Source organism: Dama dama, chromosome 15, assembly GCF_033118175.1.
Source record: "Dama dama isolate Ldn47 chromosome 15, ASM3311817v1, whole genome shotgun sequence".
In the NCBI taxonomy this organism is placed as follows: Eukaryota; Metazoa; Chordata; class Mammalia; order Artiodactyla; family Cervidae; genus Dama; species Dama dama.
In genome coordinates this window covers 50445071-50462537 of record NC_083695.1, presented here as the reverse complement: position 1 = coordinate 50462537, position 17467 = coordinate 50445071, and the positions used below count along the sequence as shown (strand labels likewise).

The 17467-nt window shown below is 35.6% G+C and overlaps 1 non-coding gene across 1 annotated transcript; it reads left to right on the top strand.

The window, feature by feature from the left end:
- The first annotated feature begins 17149 nt into the window (after positions 1-17149).
- LOC133070864 (U6 spliceosomal RNA) lies at positions 17150-17256 on the top strand. Its single transcript, XR_009696267.1, has one exon. It is a non-coding gene; the product is annotated as a U6 spliceosomal RNA (small nuclear RNA).
- The last annotated feature ends 211 nt before the right edge of the window (positions 17257-17467 follow it).

Here is a 17467-nt window from a genome sequence, read left to right as displayed (position 1 = left end):
TAGTTTTGACACTTAAAGTTTGTTAATTTACCTAAGGTTAGCTGGATTATGTATTTTATATTGAGTTATTCTTATTTCTAATTTAACATTGTGATTAAATAAGTCTTGAAAGGCTAAACAATATTTTATGAGACTGATAGTTTCTTAAAATAGTGTTTTTATATTTAGGCATATAGAAATTTTAATTTATATTCTCATTAATTTGAAACTTGAATTTAATGAAAGCAAGAGTATATTTCAAAATATATTTTCATTTTAAATGGTATAATGTTTTAAAATGATAGAAAAAATATTAAAAAAAACTTGCTTATAAACATCCTAACTGAAAATTATGATAATTTTTAATTTTTGAAATTTTTTTCCATTTGTATATGTGACAAAAGTTGGAAACATATTGAATACACATTTTTGAAATTTTCATACAGCAAACTACTGTATTCTCACATAATTAAAATAGTTTCTAAACCTTGTTTTAGTGACTAATATTAACTTTATATGTATGTAACATAATTTTTTCAACTTCCATCTATTTCTAGGCAATGTTAGTGTCTAGTCTGTTCTCAAGTTTCTACCTTATAAGAATAATGCTGCAACTTTCAGTTTCTGTTCCTCATGTAAGGAACTTGGAAGTCACCATTTGATTCTAACAATAGGTAAAAAAAAAAAAAACTAGACCAACAAAAAAAATCTATAAAAATTCTTAGATATCTAAGAGGGGGGAGGGCACAACACAAGCCATTACTCCAAAGAGCAGAGAGACAGACAGGTGAATACATGCAGACAAGGTAGGATTAATAGAGCAGAGCCTCAAAAGCAGAAAGTACCAACGGAACCAAAGCCAGGGCAGACAAGTTTGAACTATAACCGACGAATTGCTGGAGGTTCAGTGTAGAGAAGTCTTAAAGTTTAAAATTCCCAAGGGACCCAATGCAAGAAGGGCCCCCACAATATTGAGAACTAGTAAGCAATATAGCAGATTGCAGGATATAAGTTTAACATACAAGTCAATCACATTCCTATATACCAACAATAAACAAAAGGAATTTCAAATTAAAACTATAATACCATTTACATTAGCAGCAAAAACACCCAAAATATTTAGGTATGCATCTAACAAGATATGTATAAGACCTGTATACAAAAAACTACAAAGCTCTGATGGATAAAGTTAAAGAACAAAATGGAGGGAGAGCTCTTCCATATTCATAGATAGCAAGACTCAATGCTGTCAAGACATCAGTACTTCCCAGCTTGATTCAGTACAGTTCAACCAAAATTCCAGAAAGTTATTTTGTGGATATCAGCAAATTGGTTCTAAAGTATGTCTAGAGAGGCAAAAGGCCCAGAATAGTCAACACAAATATTGATAAGAACAAAATTGGAGGACTAATGCTATCTGACTTTGGTCTTACTATAAAGCTACAGTAATCAAGTGATATTGGTTAAAGAAGAGACAAACAGATCAATAGAACAGAATAGAAAGCTCAGAATTAAACTCCCATAAATAAATTATATTTGACAAAGGGGCAAAGGCAAGACAATTAGGTCTTTTCAACAAATGGCACTAAACAATTGACATCTGACATCCAACATGCCAAAAAAAGAAAGAAAGAATATAGAATAGATTTACTGACTTCACAAGACTTTAGTCAAAATGGATGAAAGATATGTATGTAAAATGTAAACATACAGTACTCCTAGAAGATAACATAGGAGAAAACCTAGATGACTTTAGTATGGCAATGACTATCTAGCTACTACAACAAAGCATAATCCATGAAATAAATAATTGATAAGCAGAATTTCATTAAAATTCAAAACTTATGGTCTGGAAGACAATGCTAAGAAAATGAAGAAACAAGACATGAGCTGGGAGAAAATATTTGCAAAGTAAACATCTGATAAAGTACTATTATCAAAATATTCAAAGAACTCTTAAAACTCAACAATAAGTAAACAAACAACCCAGTTTAAAAAAAAAAATGGATAAAAGACCTTAAAATACGCTACCAAAGGAGAAATACAGATAGCATATAACTATATGAAAACACGTTCTACATCATATGTTATCAATGAAATGCAAATTAAAACAACATTGATCAGGATGGGGAACACATGTAAATCCATGGCTGATTCACGTCACTGTATGGCCAAAACCACTACAATATTGTAAAGTAATTAGCCTCCAACAAATAAAAATAAATGGGGAAAAAAATACATTGAAATAACACTACACATCTATTAGGATGGCCAAAATTTTGAACATTGGTAACAGCAAATATCAGTGAGGATGTGGAACAACAGGAAATTTCATCCAATGCTGGTGGGAATGCAGAATGATACAGTCATTTTGAAGACAGTTTGGCAGTTCTTACAAAATAAAACAAACTCTTACCTTATGATCTAGCAATTGTGCTCTTTGTATTTACCTTAAGGAGTTGAAAATGCATATCCACACATATACATATATTCATAATGGTCAAAACTTGGAAGCAGGAGAGAACAAGATGTCAGAGGAGTAGGTGGACATGGAGTACATCTCTCTCCATGCATCAAACCTCAGTAAATTTTAGAAAATTGAAATCATATCAAGCATCTTCTCTGACCACAATGCTATAAAATTAGATACTAATTATAAGAAAAAACTGTAAGAAACACAAACACATGGAGATTAAACACGTTTCTAAATAGCCAACAGGTTACTGAAGAAATCAAAAAATTACTAGAAACAAATGACAATGAAAATACGACAACTCAAAACATAAGGGATGCAGGAAAAGTAGTACTAAGAGGGAAGGTTATTGCAATACAATCCTACTTCAAGAAACAAGAAAAACGTAGAATAAACAACCTAACTTTCCAACTAAAGCAACTGGAAAAACAGGAAAAAAAAAAAAAAAAACAAAATTAGTAGAAGGAAAGAAATCATAAGGATCTGAGCAAAAAGAAATGAAAGAAACAATAGTAAAGATTAATAAAACTAAAAGCTGATTCTTTGAGAAGATAAACAAAATTGACAACCCTTAGCCAGACTCATCAAAAAAAAAAAAAAAAAGAGAGAAGAATCAAATCAAGAAAATTAGAAATGAAAAAGGAGAGGTTCCAACAGACAATGCAGAAATTTAAAGGATTATAAGAGACTATTATGAACAACTATATGGCAATAAAATAGAATACCTGGAAGAAAAGGACAGATTCAAGACTGAACCAGGAAGAAATAACAGCCCAATTATAAGCACTGAAATTGAAGCTGTGATCAAAAATCTCCCAAAAAACAAAAGCCCAGGACCAGATGTCTTCAAAGGAGAATTCTATCAAACATTTAGAGAAGAGCTAATCCCTATCCTTCTAAAATTCTTTCAAAAAGTTGCAGAGGAAGGAAAGCTTCCAAGTTCATTCTATGAGGCCACCAACATCCTGATACCAAAACCAGACAAAGACAACACAAAAAAAGAAAACTACAGGCCAATATCACTGATGAATATAGATGCAAAATTCCTCAACAAAATTTTAGCAAACGGAATTCATCAACACATCGAAAAGCTCATACACCATGAGCAAGTTGGGTTTATCTCAGGGATGTAAGAATTCTTCAATATATGGAAATAAATCAATGTGATACACTATATTAACAAATTCAAAGATAAAAACCATATGATCATCTCAATAGATGCAGAAAAAACCTTTGACAAAATTCTGCACTTATTTATGATTAAAACTCTTCAAAAAATGGGCATAGAAGGAACTTACCTCAACATAGTAAAGGCCATATATGATAAGCCTACAGCAAGCATTATTCTCAATAGTGAAAAACTGAAAGCATTCCCTCTAAGATCAGGAACAAGACAAGGGTGTCCATTTTCACTACTGTTATTCAACATAGTTCAGGAAGTCCTCACTATGGCAAGCAGAGAAGAAAAAGAAATAAGAGGAATCCAGATCAGAAAAGAAGAAGTAAAGCTCTCACTGTTTGCAAATTACATGATACTGCACATAGAAAACCCTAAAGATAGTATCAGAAAATTACTAGAGCTAATCAGTGAATTTAGCAAAGTTGCAGGATACAAAATCAATACACAGAAATCACTTACATTTCTATATACTAACAATGAAAAATCAGAAAGAGCATTAAGGAATAATCCCATTCACCATTGCAACAAAAAGAATTAAATATCTAGGAACAAACTTACCTAAGGAGACAAAAGAACTGTACACAGAAAATTATAAGACACTAATGAAAGAAATCAAAGATGATATAAACAGATGGAGAGATAATCCACATTCCTGAGTAGGAAGAATCAATATGGTGAAAATGACTATACTACCAAATGGAATCTACAGATTCAATGTGATCCCTCTCAAATTATCAATGGCATTTTTCACAGAACTAGAACAAAAAATCTCACAATTCATGTGGAAACACAAAAGTCTCCAAATAGCCAAAGCAGTCTTGAGAAAGAAGAATGGAGCTGAAGGAATCAAGCTTCCTGACTTCAGGTTATACTACAAAGTTACAATCATCAAGACATTATGGTACTGGCACAAAAACAAAAATATAGACTAATGGAACAAGATAGAAAGCCCAGAAATAAGCCCATGCACCTATAAGTACCTTAATTTTGACAAAGGAGGCAAGAATATACAATGGGGCAAAGACAGCCTCTTCAATAAATGGTGCTGGAAAACTGGACAGCTACATGTAAAAGAATGAAATTAGAACACTTCCTAACACCATACACAAAGATAAACTCAAAATATATGAAAGATCTAAATGTAATACCAGAAACTATAAAACTCTTAGAGGAAAACATAGGCAGAACATTTGATGACATAAATCAAAGCAAGATCCTCTGTGACCCACCTCCTAGAATAACAGAAATAAAAATAAAAGTAAACAAGTGGGACTTGATTAAACTTAAAAGCTTTTGCACAGCAAAGGAAACTATAATCAAGGTGAAAAGAAAACTCTGAGAATGGGAGAAAATGGCAGCAAATGATACAACTGACAAAGGATTAATTTCCAAAATATACAAGCAGCTCATATAACTCAATACTAGAAAAACAAACAACCCAATCAAAAAGTCCTAAGGGATGGAATGGGGAGGGAGGTGGGAGGGGGGTTCAGGATGGGGGACACATGTGCACCCATGGCTGATTCATGTGAATGTATGGCAAAAACCACTGCAATATTGTAAAGTATTAGCCTCCAATTAAAATAAATAAATTAATTTACAAAAAAGTGGGAAAAAGACCTAAACAGACATTTCTCCAAAGAAGACACACAGATGACTAATAAACACATGAAAAGATGCTCAATATCACTCATTATTAGAGAAATGCAAATCAAAACCACAATGAGATATCACCTCACACTGGTCAGAATGGCCTTCATCAAAAAGTCTACAAACAATAAATGCTGGAAAGGGGAACACTTTTGCACTGTTGGTGGGAATGTAAATTGATACAGCCACTATGGAAGACAGTATGGAGATTCCTTAAAAAACTAGGACTAAAACCACCATATGACCCAGCAATCCCACTCCTAGGCATATACCCTGAGGAAACCAAAATTGAAAGAGACACACATAACCCATTGTTCATCACAGCACTATTTACAATAGCTTGAACATGGAAGAAACCTAGACGTCCATCGACAGATGAATGGATAAAGAAGTTGTGGTATATACACACAGTGGAATATTACTCAGTCTTAAAAAGGAATGCATTTGAGTCAGTTTTAACGAGGAGGATGAACATAGAACCTATAATACAGAGTGAAGTGAGTCAAAAAGAGAAAGATAAATAGCATATTCTAACACATATATACAGAATCTAGAAAAATGGTACTGAAGAATTTATTTACAGGGCAACAGTGGAGAAACAGACATAGAGAATAGACTTATGGACATGGGGAGAGAGGAGGACAGGGTGAGATGTATGGAAAGAGTAACATGGAAACTTACATTACCATATGTAAAATAGATAGCCAATGGGAATTTGCTGCATGGCTCAGGAAACTCAAACAGGGGCTCTGCATCAACCTGTAAGGGTGGGATGGGGAAAGAGATGGGAGGGAGGATCAAAAGGGAGGGGATATATGTATCCCTATGGCTGATTCATGTTGAGGTTTGACAGAAAACAGCAAAATTCTGTAAAGCAACTATCCTTCAATAAAAAATAAATTAATTAAAAAAAAAACTTGGAAGTAGCAAACATGTCCTTCAGTAGGCATGAATAAACTGTGGTACATTTAGGGAATAGAAATCTATTCAGAGCTAAAAAGAAATAAGCTGTCAAGCCATGAAAAGACATACAAGAACTTTAAATACATATTACTGAGTGAAAAAAAGCCAATCTGAAAAAGCTATGTATTTTATGATTCCAACTATATGACATTCTAGAAAGGAAAAACTATGAAGGCAGTAAAAAGATCAGTGGTTGGTAGAGGCTGAGAGAGACAAAACAGAACACAGAGGTTCAGGCAGTAAAAACACACTGCAAGATACCACAATGATGGATGAATGGTATACATTTTTCCAAACCAATACAGTGTACAACACCAAGGGCAAAATCATAATACAAATTGTGAATTTTTGATGATTAGGATGTGTCAGTGTAGGTTCATTAATTCTAACATGTTCAAATCTGGTGGGATATGTTAAGAATGGAAGAGACAGCATTATGTGTGGAACAGCAGGCTAATGAGAGCTCTCTGTACCTTCTCTAATTTGCTATGAACCTTCAAGGGCTATAAAAAATCAAATTAAAAAAGTAATAATGTTGCAAGAAATTGTATTTACATAAATTTTATCCAATTTTATTTATGTAGAACTTTAGAGTTCTAGTATGAGTTGCATTACACTCCCTCAAAATTCCATGTCAAAACCCTAACAGCCAGTACCTCAGGATGTCAGGGTATTTGGAGAGAAGGATTTCAAGGTGATAAAGATAAAATGAGGCCCTTTGGATGAAACCAAAACCACTGTGACTGCTGTCTTTATAAGAAGAAATTGCAACACATAAAAAACAAACACCAAAGATGCATGTACACAGAGGAAAAGCCACGTGAGGACACATAAAAGGAGATATCTGCAATTCAAGGAGAAAAGGCTCAGAGGAAATAAAAATCACTGACATCCAGCCTCTTAAACTGTGAGAAAACAAATTTCCATTGTTTAAGCCAAACTGGGACTTCCCTGGTGGCTCAGTGGTAGGGATCGGGATTGGGAATACATGTAAATCCATGGCTGATTCATATCAATGTATGACAAAACCCACTGGAAAAAAAATAATAATAATAATAAAAATTAAAAGAAAAAAGAAAACGCCTGCAATGCAGAAGACATGGGTTCCATCTCTGGATCAGGAAGATCCCCTGGAGAAGGGAAGGGCAACTCACACCAATATTCTTGTCTGCAAAACCCCATGGATAGCAGAGCCAGGCAGGCTACAGTCCATGGGGTAGCAAAAGAGATACAATTTAGAGACTAAATAACAAGCTACATTAGTCTGGCTTAGTTGTTTAGGCAGCTTTATCAAACAGGTGCATTTACAGAACTGATATTGTTACATTAAATCTATGAACTTGTGAAACTCTGGATTCACATTACCATTTGCTTTCCAGGAAAAATATGAAGATTCCTATTTTATTATGTGCTCAGAAAAATAGTTGCTTATGTGTTTTAAAGAACAAAGGAAAAATGAAAGGAGGGAGGGAGGAGGAAAAAAACAACGGGACTGCTTTAAAAATAATTTCTAGTTAGAAATAGAGTCAGATATCCATTAGGCAAGATTCTACCTTTCATCATATATATATATATACATACATATATATATATATGTATGTATATACACATACATATTCTTAATTGGAGAATAATTACAATATTGTGATGGTTTTTGCTATACACCAACATGAATCAACCAGAGGTATACATGTGTCCCCTCCCTCTTGAATTCCCCTCCCACTTCTCTCATCACTCCATCCCTCTAGGTTATCACAGAGCACTGGCTTTGGGTTTCCTGTGTCACACATCAAATTCCCATTTGTTACCTATTTTACATATGGTAATATATATGTTTCAATGTTATTCTCTCAAATCATCCCACCCTCTCCTTCTCCACTGTGTCCAAAAATCTGTTCTTTATGTCTGTGTCTCCTTTGCTGTCCTGCACATGGGATCATTGACACCATCTTTCTATATTCCATATGTGTTTGTGTTAGTCGCTTAATCATATCCAACTCTTTGTGACCCCATAGCCCTTCAGGCTCCTCTGTCCTTGGAATTCTCCAGGCAAGAATACTGGAATGTGTAGCCATTTCCTTTTCCAGGAGATCTTCCTGACCCAGGGACTGAACCCACATATCCTGTGTCTCCATGTTTCCTGCGTTGCAGGCAGATTCTTTACCATCTGAGTCACAGAACATAGAGCAAGGAATTATACTACCTTCCTAATAATTAAAATTTACAGAATTTATAAGCAACATCAAAAAAAGATAATAAATATTATGTGACCACAATAGGAACCTCCTCAGGCAATCAGGAAAGATTTGCCTGGTCAAGGATAATCAGTGGTAAATAATATTTTTTAAAAATTGCCTTACTTTGTACTTTAGTGAACTATGATTGGTCCTTTCCCAGCACTATAAGAATTTGAGCAATTATCATGCTTGCTTTTGTATAAAAGCTTATGATCTATGGCAGTGAAGTAGTAGAGAAAGGGGGAAATAAGCAGCCAAGAGAAAAATCTGAGTGGTAGGTTTTTGAGAATATAAATAAACTGCATTTTTATAATACATTGGTATTGCTATTTCTCATTTTCTTACTGTTTCTCAAATGTTATTGCTTTAACAATTTAGAACTAAGCCTGTTAGTTAAGTATTATGCTGACAATGTAATGCAATCTCTAATTTTACAAAATCAATAATGGAGTAGACATATTTAAATGAGTCTTTGAATTTCAGGAGTTTTGCTTGAGGGAGAGTCTTTTTATAGTCAAGAATTGATAAAGCCTGTTAACATATGTATTATAGGTAAGTGAGTTTGTTTTACAACATTAAATCTTGGTGCACTAGAAGATGCAACATTATTATTAACAATACACTAGTCCTAAGACATGTTAATTACACAATTATATGTCTCTTCATAGATGTGATAAGGCAATTAATTTTATTTTTAAGCTAACAATTTTACTCAAAAGTTATAATTTTTCACTGTTTTTGTTATTTTATAAAGTTGAAATAAGTTGTCCAGTGATACATATTTACATACAGTGTTACTGTTTCATTGTTGTATAGTCGTTAAGTTGTGCCCAACTCTTTGCAACCCCATGGACTGTAGCCCACAAGGCTCTTCCATCCCTGGGATCTCTCAGGCAAGAAGATTGGAGTAGGTTACCATTTTCTGCTCCAAGGAATATTACCAACCCAGCAAAGGACCATGTGTCTCCTGCATTGGCAAGAGGATACTTTTACCACTGAGCCACTAGGGAAGCCCTGTATTGTTTTATGTAACTGCATTTAGTTTTAATTCTACACGAATAGGACAGAATTGTATCAATAGTCTCATCTTCAGCCCAGAATACATTCAATCTAGAGCTGTGCATTGCATAGTGTTTACAGTAATATAGAAATTTTATGTTATAACAACATCCACTTTTTACTTGGAATATTTTTACTTAGGTAGATATTATATGAAAAAAAAAGGACTCCATGACCAAACAAATTTGGAAATTCTGGATAAAAGCAATTAACTAGTTTTTCTTTTAATTTGAAGGAATTCTCAGGATGTGTTAAAATACACTGGAAATAGCCAAAGAAGATATAGACTTCAATATTTGTCAAAAGTCAGGTTGATAATGTTAATAACCGTATGAAATTTTGATTCCAACCCTATTGAATTTATGTTATCACTGTTAAACAGTATCCACCAACACATATAATTAAAATTGTATTCTATAGAGATTACCTAGGAAAAGTGAAAGTGTTAGTCACTCAGCCATGTCTGACTCTGCAACCCCATGGACTGTAGCCCACCAGGCTCCTCTGTCCACAGAATTCTCCAGGCAAGAATACTGGAGTGGGTAGCCATTTGCTTCTCCAACAGGTCTTCCCTACCCAGGGATCGAACCTGCATCTCTCACCTTGAAGGCAGATTCATCACTGGCTGAGCCACCAGGAAAATAGCTCTAAGTTCTGTCAATTCTGTTTTCAGTCCCCCTGCAATTATCCTAGTTCTCGCCCTACTTATCTTATTGTTGCATTATTCAACAGCTCTGGAAACATGCTCCTCCAACTGAAATCAGTTCTTCCCACAAATTATCTTTCTCAAGTTAGATCTCATCAAGTAGTCTTTGACATTTCAAAGAAAAGTCTCAGTATAGCAATTGGCATAACTGCAACATGGCCTTTATCATCTTTGGCAGGAGCATCTCTCCACACTATGCCCTTAATTAATCCCATGTTTTGGTCCCTCATGTTTACTCATGATTCTCTAACTAGAGCTTTCACGCCTTTGTACTCTTGTTTTGAAATATCACTGTCCCACTCGTCCTCTCATATTTCAAGGGTTAACTGAAATGTAATCCTGTGATGCCTTCATTTTCATCCCTCCTTTTGAATTAACTGACTTTCTTAAATGTCTTTTTATGCATGTGGGCTAAGTTGCTTCAGTCATGTCCAACTCTGTGACTCTATGGACTATAGCCCATCAGGCTTCTCTGTCCATGAGATTCTTCAGGCAAGAATACTGGAGAGGGTTGCCATGTCCTCCTCCAGGGGTCTTTTCGTAGCACTTCATGTTTATCTTTTTCATAAAAAGTACTACAAAGGTATATGTCTCTTTTAGTACACTGTAAGAGCATACCAGCCAGCAGGCAGGATATTTTATGGAAAAGGGATGTCTTTAGAAGACATCTGGTTCATTATGATTTTTTATTAATTCTATTTCAAAAATGCATCCCTTATTTTTAAATTTTAATTTCACCTACTATCATTTCCTAAACTTTTAGATGAGATATCTGTGTAATTGAAGTAGGGAGAACCTGGGTATTGAAAGTAGAGAAAGGAAAAATAAAAATAGAGTTATAATCATAGTAGTTTGATTATTTATTGGGTGCTTCCTGTATGCTACACAACTTGGTAAACACTTTATATACACTATCATATTTATGAAATATGAAAAGACAAGAAAACACTAGTAAAAGGTGAAATATGATGTCACCCTATTCAGACTTCATACTGCTATAGCAGGACATTATGTAAATGTTTTACATTTACATAACTATATGAATTTTTGAGCTTTCACTAGGTGTCAGGGACTATGCCAAGGGCTAGTGATACAAAAATGAGTAATTTCAACTTTCACTGAGCACACAAACTAATGTTATGTGAAGGTGATTATATAAAAGGTCAATAAACAACTTTATGAATCACCATAGAAGCTGATTGTTATTGGCTGAATTGTATCTCCTCACAAAAAATATGTTAATATCCTAATTCCCAGTACTTTGTAACATGACCTTATTTGGAAATAAGGCCATTACACATGAAATTAGTTAAGTTAAGGTGAGGTCATGCTGGAGTAAGATGACCTCCTAACCTAATATGACTGGTGTCCTTGTAAGAGGAGGAGAAGAAACACAGAGTTAAAGTACATGAGGGGGAAAAGACATGTGACAGTGGAGGCAAAAATTACTTTTTGTATCACTAACTCTTGGCATAGTGCCTGACATAATTTCAATAACACATTTTCTTTCCTATAATTTCTGCTATGGAAGAACACTTAAAAATAGCTTTCATAAGGATCACTGTGCAGGTTTACAGATTTTTGCTTTCCAGACTAAAACGTCTCAGTTGTTATCTACCTTGTCAATAATCAACACAAGCACATAAAGTCAGTGTTCACGGGCACTTACTGCTTGATGGCGTTTAGACAATTTGTAGAATCCAATTGATATTTGTGTTATTTTTCTTTATTTATACTCTACAGTAACCTTTGTTTATCAGTTTATGTTTTGGGTTTTGTTTTTCCCAGAAATTTCCTTAAATTACTGGCTAGTGTTAGTAGGTATCATTTGTCAGTTCCTAAATCAAGTAACCATGATGAAAGAGGAAGCGAATTAGTTAAACAGTGTCATATCAGCATCTATTTTGGAATAACATCTTATAACAACTTGCTTAAAATTGTCATCTATTCTCTTATCTCCCTCAAAATGTCAAATGTGAAATTAGAACTTGCCACATTTAAGTAAAGGCATAATTGAAAACATTGATTTATTCCCATCTGATCACAGCATTATAGTAAGGCCTCTCATGCTTCAGCTGAGTGTTCCTTTGATGAAAGGCACACTCTATTTATGGTTTGGCAGCACATATTCTTTAAACCAGCCAATATGCTGTAACAGCAAAGAAGCAAGATATGGGCTGCATCTAGAAGGAAAATTATAGTTCAAAGACTTCTTTGCTAACTTTTTAAAAGTATAATTAACATAAAATTTAAAAATCACCCATTTTAAATTTACAATTGAATGAGTTTTGACTACTGCATATACCCGTGATGTAGAACTTCAAAGAATATAGTATGACACAAACAATTTTGAAAAATGCGACCAAATTTGGAAGACTTAAGTTATCTGAGTACACTGTTTATTATAAAGGTACAATAATTAAGACTTCATGCTAATGACTTAAGAAGACTGCAAAGACTAATGCACTAGAATAAAATCTAAGAATTAGAATTATACATATGGACTCATTCATATTTTTTACAAAGATAAAAAGAGAAATCAAGAGTGAACAATTAAAAAAAAAGAGTAAACAATAACCTTTTCAACAAATAGGTATGGAAAAATTGTATCTCATATGAAAACTAAACAACAAAAACAAAAATCCCGCCTATTTAGACTCAGAGCTCGTGCCACATTAAAAAACTCTAAGTGGGTCATAGACCTAAGTGACAGAATTAAAAACTGTAAAAAACCTGGAAGAAAAAATTTTAATGCAATGACTTTGAGTTAAGCAAGTGTTTCATAAAAATAAAAGCATGAAAGAAAAATTGATAAACTCTATTAAAAAAAAAGACATGTTAAGAAAATAAAGTGACTACCCATATATGCATAGAAAATAATTACCACACATAGAAGTCTTATTTACAGATATATAAAGAACACTTTCAATTTGATGATAAGAAAAATAGACAACTTAAAAGGCAATTTGTTTAAATGAATCATTCACCAAAAATTATATGTGAACTGGAAATATGTAGGTGAAAATATTTTTAACATCTCTAATCATCACAAAAATGACTATTAAATCTACAATGAGACATCACTATAATGGCTAAAACTTAACAGACTCAAGATGCCAAATGTTGGCAAGGATATTTAGTGATGGAAACTTCCATACATTGCTTTGGGGAACTGAGAGTGGTACAGCCACTTTGGGCTTCCCTGGTGGCTCAGAAGGGAAGAATCTGCCTGCTGATGCAGGAACACAGGAGACATGGTTTTGACCCCTGGGTCAGAAAGATCCCCTAGAGGAAAAAATGGCAACCCACTCTAGTATTCTTGCCTGGGAAATCCATAGACGGGGATCCTGGTGACTGCAACCCATAAGGTCACAAAGAATCAGACAGGATTGAGTAACTGAGCACAGGGCACAGGCACAGACACTTCAGAACATAATTTTGCAGTTTCTTATAATGGCAAATATACACTGACTTCTTATCCTATCTACTCTCCCATCAAGAAGATATAATGTGTACATAAATATAAATATCATCTTATTCATAAAAGCCCAAAACATGAAATAATGCAAATATCCATCAGATAGTGAATGCTGCTCAGCAATAAAAAGTATAATGTACTGATACATGGAACAAAAGAGATGTATCTCCAAAACGTTACGTTAAGTGAAGAAATCCAGGTATAGGTACTAAATACAGCTTTGGTTCCAATTATGTAAATTTTAAGAAGGCTGAAACTGAAGTAATAGAAAGCAAGAACCAGAAGGAGAGCACCAACTGAAAGGGGATTATGAAACCCTTTGGAATGACAGAAAAGTTCTACACTTAATCTAAAACAATGAAAAATATGAAAACAAAACATGCTTTCCTTCATATGTATATTTCTGCTGTTTTCCTCATTTGTATAAATCTAAATTTTCACCTTGTATCATGTTCATTCTGTCTGAAGGACTTCCTTTAAAATTCTTTAGTGTTGATTCGCTGATAAAAAATTCGTTCCACTTTTCTACTTCTAAATTATGTGAGTCTTCACTTTTGAAAACAGGAAAATGATTTACTTTTCTTTCAATACTTAAAAGACAAAGTCTTTTGGATTTGTGGGTTTACAATTTTCACAATATTGCATAGTTCTATGGTCATTATCTCTTTAAATGCTTTTTCTTCACCTCCATCTCTACCCCATTCCTTAGAACTCAACTACAGAGATATTAAAACACTTGCTGCTTTCCTGAGGCTCACTGATATTCTCTTCATTTTTTCTTACTCTTTTTCTATCTTTGTTTTATATTGACTAGTGTCTAATGTTATAGCTGCAAGTTTCATGTTTTTTTTTTTTTTAATTTTTAAACTGTCTAATCTGTTTTTAATCCTGTACAATGTATTTTCATTAAGTGTAAGTCATTCAGTCATGTCCAACTCTTTGTGGCCCCATGGACTTCTCCAGGCCAGAATACTGGAGTGGGTAGCCATTCCCTTCTTCAGGGACCTTCAAAGGCAAGTGCATTTTCCATTTCTATCTGTTTGAGTTGAATTGTTTTCATATCCTGCAGCTCTTTCTTCATCATATTAATGCTTTTATCTCTCATCTTGAATACATGAAGTATATTTATAAAACCATTTCAGTGTCTTTATTTTAAAAATTTATCAGCTCTGTGCTTTCTAGCTCTGATTGATCTTTTTCCTGGTTATAAGTTATATTTTCTGCTTCTTGCACACCTGGACATGTTTGATGGCATGATAGATAATACGAATTTCAAGTTTTGTGGAGTTTTTAAAAATATTTTAATTTGATTTGGGTCCTCTTCTGGGATATAATTCAGTTTATTGGATTATTCTGATCCTCTGAATTCTTGTTTTTAACTTTAAACTTGATTAGTTGTGGACTGAATTCTATCAGAGCGGGACTAGAATAGTCTTTATTCTATGGCTAATTTGCTATTTTCCTAAGGACTCTACCAGTCTATAGAACTTTCTGAGAGCTGCCACAAAATAACTCTCACAAACTAGGTGGCTCAAAACAACAGAGATATATTTCCTCACAATTCTGGAGGCTAAAATTAAAGAATCAGGTGTCATAAGGGCCATAGTCTCATAATTGCTGGCAATCCCTACCATTCCTTAGCTTGCAGCTACAAACTCCAATCTCTCCCTTCCTTGTCCCTTGGAGGTTTTTCCCTCAGCGTGTCTCTGTCCTCTCAGGACATTCTCTTCTCTATGTGTGTTTGTCTCTGTGTCTCCTCTCTTCTTATAAGGACACCAATACAGTATAACTTCATTTTATATCTTACTGAATCTGCAAAGACCCCATGTCTGCAAAGACCCCAAATAAGTTCACTTTCACAGAACCAGAGGTTAGGGCTTCAGCAGAACTTTCTGAGGTATACAATTCATCCCACAGCACAGATGTTCCGTATCTAGGAGGGCTTTGCATTATAATCAGTGGGAAATGGGCAAATTTTGAGTATACTTGATATATAAAGATTAACTATTCCTTTCTGTGATTCTTTTCCTGGCATTGGTAGTTTCCTGAAACCACTGCATAGATCAGTACTCAGCTAAAGACATCAGAGAACCCCTCCACAACCACCAGATTTCTTTGTACGCCACTTCCTTTCCTTTCTACTGTCTCACAAATTCCAACTGCTTTGACTTCTGGAACTTCAGTCTCTACTTCTCCAGCTCAGTGTGATTTCCAGGTTCTATTTGGGTCCTCACTTTGCTTAATACAGCCTAGAATTATTTTCCAAACAGTAGCCTGGAACACTCGAAGAAATCTATTCCCCTCTCGATAACTGTCCTTTACTTCCTATTTGCCTCTTCCTATTGGACACAGTGCATCTCTGCCCGTCCTCCCCATCCCGAGACCCTCACCTAAGCCCGTCACAAACCCAAAGTCATATAACACACCCCGAGAGCTAACTGCCCCTTTTGCCTTCTTGGGAAACCCCACGCTCCACTCACCTGTATTAGACTTTGGCCTCAGTATATCGGCATCTCACATGGCGCTCAAAGGAGCACATTTCCTGATGGAGGAGCTTGGGTGAAGAGTCTAGATCCCCAGCAGACTACTGGCAACTCGGCTGGGTCAGAAACAAAGAGTAATGACCTGAGGCTGCTCTTAGGAAGAGAGGTGACCATGGTCTCCCACACAAATCCTAGATACCTCTCAGCAGCCAGGAGAAACAACTGGACCAAGGGTGTGCAGTGGAACGGCGTAGTCCGGGGTGTCCTGGCCTTGGACTTGGCTGATATAAAATTGCGACTCCAGAAGCCCTCATCACTGTCCTGGCCTGGAAAGCTAAAGATGTGGGGCATAAGCATGACCCATTCACTCTCCTGCTCGGGAAAATGGCCGCCAGTCTGGCAGCTACGAGGCCTGTTTTCACCTGTCCAGGCGCCTCTGCGGAGGCTCTGCCGCACTGAGACTCTGTGGGTGGGGGACAGCATCCATGAGGCTCGGGATTTGTTTCATAGGTTGATGTGAACCAGGCTCCTTACAGGTGAGTCTTGGAGGAAGGCCTCTGGAACTTGGGACTTCTGGACGTTTCACGCCTCAGGACTCCCCTTACGTGGCGTGTACCTAGAATTCCCCAAAGCCCGTGAGATCCAGCGTCCTTTGGGAAGGATGATTGTGGAGCAGCTCATAGCACCTGGTTCTTCCGGAATTCTCTGAGCTCCTGATGGCTCTGTGCATCCAAGCCCATCTTCACCCCACCTCTCCATCAGGACCCACAATTAACCCTCCCCACACCCAAAGCCTCACAGCACACCTTGTGGGCTCTCACTGAGCCCTGTTTGCCTTCCTGGAAAACCTACACGCCACCCACCTGTACCAGGACTGACCCCTGCTTGTGGTCAGCAGGTGTCCTCATTAGTGCTCAAAAGAGAACATTTCAGCATTTCCTGTGTTTACTTCAGCAGCACAAATGCTAAAATTGGAAGGATACAGAAAAGATTAGCATGGCTTCTGTGCACGGATGACACACCTATTCATTAAACGTTCCTTTTTTTTTTTTTTGGTAGGGCAGTGAAACTGTTCTATAATACTAAAATGGTGGATACATGTCATTATATGTTTGTTCAATCCTACAGAAAATGCAACACCAAAAGTGAACCCTAATGTACAATATGAACTTTGGATGACAATGATGTGTCAATGTACGGGTCATCAGTTACAACAAATGTACCACTGTGTGAAGAATGATGAGGAATGAGGGGGAAGC